This window comes from Saimiri boliviensis, chromosome 4 (genome assembly GCF_048565385.1).
Source record: "Saimiri boliviensis isolate mSaiBol1 chromosome 4, mSaiBol1.pri, whole genome shotgun sequence".
In the NCBI taxonomy this organism is placed as follows: Eukaryota; Metazoa; Chordata; class Mammalia; order Primates; family Cebidae; genus Saimiri; species Saimiri boliviensis.
Window position 1 is genome coordinate 110,958,479 of NC_133452.1, and position 6,000 is coordinate 110,964,478.

Genomic DNA, 6,000 nt, shown 5'->3' on the forward strand with positions numbered 1-6,000 from the left:
ACTGACATTGCAGCCCACCCGACCCCCATCCCCATCCCCACTGCTTCTTCTCCCTTCAGACTTGGGGCACCAGGGTGCATAGGAGGGAGACTCGGAGTGCTGAGGGCAGATGGACACGGGCCTGTGGGCGCCCCTCAGTGAGGAGAGCCTGGGTGCTGTAGACAGCATGTTGACAAGAGGTGGGAGGAAGACAGGTTCCTGGGCAGGAAGGGGCGAGTCCCCAGTGAAACCTCAGCTTCAAGCCAGAGCAGTCTGAACCTTGGGGGCCAGGCTGCCAGTTCGGGGTGGAGTCTGCAACCTGGAGTGAGAACTTCCTTGATGCCTTTTGGCTAATCAGAGAGTGTTTTTTTTCCACAGCCATCCCTGGCCACCCATGGAGCAATCAGCACACACTTCCTCCTCCCCACGTGCCAATCAGCATTCATTTCCCACATTCAGCACCGGTAATGCCCCACCGCGACCCCTACCCAGCTCCACCACTCGCTCAGCCAGACTCAGTGGGACATTTGTGGAGACTGCCTGCGGAGAGGAGCTACCCACCTCAGGTATCCTCTACATTCGTTGGGACTACCTGCCAGCAGATAGGAGCTGCCCACTTTGGGTCTCCTGGTTGCTGAGACCTGTTCCGTGTCCCAGCAAAGCTCCTTTCCACCTTGCTACCCTCCAGTTGTCTGTGTAACCTCCTTCTTCCTGCATGCAGGACAAGAACTCGGGACCCACCAAATGGCAGAGCGAAAAGGAGCTGTAACATCTCCCTGGCTTGCTGGCCAAGCTGTGGGCAGGAGCTGAAGGAGCTATGACACTACAGCCCTCCTGCCCTCTGCCAGCGCAGGGCGGACCCTTCACATGACAGAAAGCAGTGGCAGGGCCAGTCCAGCGCTGAAGCTGCAAGCTAGAGTTGGGTGGCCGAACTGAAAGAGCTATAACACAGATGGGCTGAAACACATCCCCCAACAACATCCCTCCCCAACTCACTGTGCCACAGGTGATGAGAAGCAGAGAAGAGCTGCAGCCCTTTTGGGAGCCCAGAACTAGGAGCTTTCCAGGCCAGGTCTGTGACAGGCTATAACACCCTCTTTGGGGCTCTGCGGTTGTTGGTGTCTCCTAGCTTTCAGGTGCCACTGCATTCGCCTTGTCCAGACAGTGGTGCACCCAGCAGACACTGCTTGCGACCTGGCCCAGCTGCAGCCTCACACGCAGCTGGCACTTGTGCCAGTGCCTGGGGCTGCCTGCCTTGCCACCACAGCTGGCATGCCTGGCTTTGTGCAATTGCCAGAACCTGCACTCACTTGCTCACACACCCCTCGCCACTCCACACCTGGCTCACCCTTGGCAGACATAAGATCCAGGCTGCTAGCACAAGCCAAGTACAGCCTGCCAGTCTGAGTGAGCAGAATGAGTCCAACAGGCATGAGCAAAACTCAAACAGAGGCACTGCCAGCCACAGAGTTTTCTAGCTGGTGAAGCAATACCCAAAGGATCCTCTGACAGTTACATGAAGACAGAAAGTGAAACATAAGCTAGCAGAACGCAGTTAAGACAGACAAGAGCCCACCATGGCATGTATATACCTGTGTAACAAATCTCCATATTCTGCACATGTACCCCAGAACTTAAAGTATAATTTTAAAAATTGAAAAAAAAAAAAGAAAGACAATAGCAACGCAGAATCATCAAGAAGAAAACCAAGTGGTAATCAACTAAATTAACATGACTAAAATCCAAGAAAAGACATAATAGTTTGGTAAAAATAAAATTAAATAAAATGTATAATCAAGTTTTAGGGTCAAATAGACAGACTTTATCTAGAAAATGATAGCAAAGAAAATTCAGAATATGTTTATTTTTTATTCCTGAAAAAGAGAACTCATCAAAGTTTTCAAATATATTTTATAAGATAATCTCTCTGAAATATTAGCAAATCCTGTCCTAAGAACCACTGGCAAACATAATCAATCCCAAGTTATATCCTGATGAATTTATGGAACTTTCATGAGAAGGAAAAAAAATCACATGGAACTTAAGGTAAGGAAAGCAGTCTCCAAGCAAAAAATAAATAATCAGACTGTGTCAAACTTCTCTACAGCAACACCACAGGCAGGTAGAAAATGGATCACAGTCTCCAGAGTTCTAAGGAAAATGTGGTAGGAGTAAAGGATTCTGTCTGGCCAAGTCACTCTTCAACTATTAAAAAAATAAAAGGAAACATTTCCAAGTAGACAGGATTACAGTATCCACGAGCTTTGTTCATAAAACTACTAGCCAATGAAATCCAGCCAAAAAAGAATGAAATGAAATAAACTAGGAAAGACAAAGCTACTCAGACATGAGCCTAAAAATGAATTTAAATTTTGAGACAAAGCTAAACCCATATGGTTATTATGCAGAGATTAGAGAATAAAATTGAAATAATACATCTATTTTGAGTTCGAAATTCCAAAGTTATCCTCGAAATCAATTGCAGCCTACATGGTAATCTGGATAAAATTATCAAACTCTCTGAGCTTTTTTAACTGAGATGTTATTTAGTGCTGTTCCTTGGCATTTATGTTTCGATCAGTGGAAAATTTAATAGATAATTATTTGAATGTCTAGCAGACCATGATCTCCTATTCTAAACTCTGCCCTCTTGGGTCCCTATGATTATATGGTTCTCTCTGTCCTAGATGGCCCTATCTCACAGACAGAGCTGATTGAATATGAATGCATAACAAACTCAACTAGCAGATTCTCTGCCCTGTTGCCTGTAATTGAGACACTGATCTTGTAGCTGAAGATATGTAATACGAGAACTTGCATTGTGGCTAAATAGAATTCTAGTTCATAGAAATAAATCAATAAAACACATAAGAAGGTAAGAGACTGTCTTAGTAGAAACTAAAAAGTATGGTTGTTTAGATTCCTGTTTTATGTCCTTCCTAAAGCCTAACATACCTTCTGCTTTAGGCTTCCATGAGATATTAGAATACATTTATAATAATTTCTCCTCCTTTACTTAAGCTGCTTTGAATGGATTTCAGTTATTTGCAGTCAAAATAGCCTTAAAGGCAACAGAAATTAGTATAAGAAATGACATTATAATTAACAGTTCCAAATAAAACCATTTAACTGGATAAATTAAAGTGAGTTCTGAGTTGGGGGGCAATGATGATTCCTCTATCAAGGAATATAAAAAGAGCGGTTTCGTTTGTCAATAATAAAATAGTTTAGCTATTGTCATTATCTACGGCTATTTCATAAAAAGCAAAGTTTTAAAGGATGTCATAGCCCACTTAAAGATATCAGAGTATATTTAAGATTTAAGACAAGAAATCTCCAAATCTCCAAATTAGGCTGATGTCCTTATTATATACTAATATTTGTAATGGGGTATGTGCAACTAACTAAGGTAACAGGAAGAAATAATTATCCCTGGGCTCCTTCATGAGCTAGAGAATGGCCTTCTACCATGTGCCATACCATAGCTCCAACTTAACACATTTGCAAATACCTCAAAAACAATCTAGATTTTATGATTTAGGCTTAATACACACGAGCAGGTTAAGAAATTGTGCTCTGCTGATCAGTGTTTTTCTTCTGGGCCTTAAGACTACAGCCATTAAGTAGATAACAATGGAGTCAGTATTCCAGGATAAGACATGGATAAAAATAATAAACCAAATCCATGAAGCACCATGATACAACAAGTTATCTGGCTTGGTTTACTACAAACAGAGTTTCCTAAAACAAAACAATATAAACAAAGGTATTACTGAAGTCTAGAGGAATGTTGACATCAAAAAATAAGATCAAAAGTTTTTTGAAATAAAACTCTCAACCTGAACAAAAGAACATAAATGATTCAAACCAATATCGGAAACTCAGCTAAACTAAGAGTTTTCTTTGTTTGTTTGTTTACTTAAGTCAGGACTACAAAAGACGCTGGCAGAGCCAGACTGGATTTCTATGCATTATAAACAGGGTCATTACAAGAATCCTCCCAAATGTTCCCTTCAGGGTATCTCTGAAAGACATCAAATATAGAAGTTATATCAGTAGGCAGAACCTGGGCCAGCTAGAATTCTTAACTGCTCATTCTCCTGGATAGAAAATAAACACTTCAAAAGTCTATGACATTAACTGGTAAGCCTCTTTCTCCTTCAGATTACAACATGCCTGCCCTTAGATCCCAAATGTATCTCAGAAGAATATTTTGGTATCACCAATGTGGTGAGACACAGTGAAGAGACATATTAAATAAACTATACTATTCATTCAATTCTATTTTATCTCTGAGTTTTAAAATTTTAAATTGTTACAAAAATAAATTCTGAAAATAAAGAAACATTACGATTGCTATTTCATGAGGAAACAGATCAATATCCTCTCAGGTTGGCCCTTCACTAATCATATTAGCTACTCTATAGCTTTGACCTTCTCATAGCAGCCACAAGCCACAGGAAGTTCAAAACAGAAAGGCCAGAGGCAGCAAACGCATAGAGTAATCAGAGTAGAGAAACATTTAGAGCTTTGGTACCTCACAGAGAGCAAAGCTGTTCTCCGGGTATAAGTAATCAAGAGCAAGCATTTTACAGAGTATTTTAGAGAGAAGTAAAAGCTTCGTGGTAAGGCATTATAAAAACTCAAATTCAAATGAGTGCTGAGCAAAGGCACAGGCAAAGACTAGAAATCTTATGCAAATTACAGTTGCAAGAAAACATCTGGAGCTGACTGACAGAGGACTAAAATACTGCGGAATAAAAATGGGAAGAATACAGAAGTCAGTCAGTGAGTGAAAACTGAAAGAAGAAACATGAAAATTAAACATGCAAAAACGGCTCCCATGTCTATACTTTGTGATAATTTTTATTAATTTTATTATGAGAAGAAAATGGAAGTGTGTATCAGGACATGTTGCTCAGAATCCATAATTATAAAATACAAATTAAACCACTTTAGTCTAGCATTGCTATATGTATTTGTTGTTGCATAGAAGACATTTTTATTGTCTTAGAAAATACTAACTTTAACAACCCCTCCATATATTCATCAAAGTTCTGATCCTTGGAAAAGACAAAACAGGTGAGCAAATAAATTTGGTTTTTAACAAGGCTTATTATTTGGGTGGCCAACAAATAATTTGAAAACAGAATTTTCATTAGAAATAGATTTTTGCTTGTATAAATGTTCCCAATACCAATGTGCTGAACTTTCTTGTCAATTCAGTAAGTTGAAAGAAGGCTAAGCAGAGATACTGAAACATAAATATTGAAAAGGAGACAATAATATTATTTGTAGAAAATGCTGCTGGAAGAATTGAAACATGAAATATTTCAGGGATGCGACTGACAATATGGCAAAAAGAATACTTAAAATATGTAATGTCTTTGAGAAAATAATTCTAGTTCAAGAAATTTACTTGAAGTAAATAACCAGAGATATGAAAAAATACGTATGTGAAGAATGTTTATAACTTTCTGTGGTTAAAGAAAATAGAGTGCTCACTTTAGCAGCACATATACAGAGAATTTTCTATTTATGATGGTTTATCTTGTGGTTTTTCAACTTTACAATAGTGCAAAATTGATAAACATTTGGTAGAAACCATACTTATTTCACCATGCCTAAATAAAGTAGCCAGCCATTGCTTTCAGTCAGATGCATATTTCAATATAATACTTTCTACCTATGTTAAGTTTTTTGGAAAGTAACTCTATCGTAAGCCTATGAGCATTTGTACTAAAATTGTAATGATAGAATATTAACATAGTCCCTGAACAAAGATGACATGAAAATTTGTGAAGCTTTCCATATTTTTCAATATGGAAATTGTTTGTCTTTTATTTTTGATAGTTTATTATTTGTCTTGGTGAATTCTTTGGTATCTCACCAAGACAAATAATAATCAAATTATCAAAAATAAAAGACAAACAATTTTGAGAGCAGCAAGAGATAAGAAATACATTACATTCAATGGTTTTTAATGTCACTCTCAGTGGACCCAAGGCAGGAAAGTGTGTG

General features: G+C 38.9%; 1 long non-coding RNA gene and 1 pseudogene across 4 annotated transcripts in view; one reads left to right on the top strand and one right to left on the bottom strand.

The window, feature by feature from the left end:
• LOC141584319 (uncharacterized) overlaps positions 1-1,613 on the bottom strand; it is a 630,894-nt gene extending 629,281 nt beyond the window's left edge. For all 4 annotated transcript variants that reach the window (XR_012517309.1, XR_012517307.1, XR_012517308.1 and 1 more), the window contains exon 1: positions 976-1,613. This is a non-coding gene — a long non-coding RNA (uncharacterized LOC141584319). The remainder of the gene's footprint in view (positions 1-975) is intronic.
• Positions 1,614-5,699: 4,086 nt separating this feature from the next.
• LOC120363450 (U6 spliceosomal RNA) lies at positions 5,700-5,797 on the top strand (annotated as a pseudogene).
• Positions 5,798-6,000: the final 203 nt, after the last annotated feature.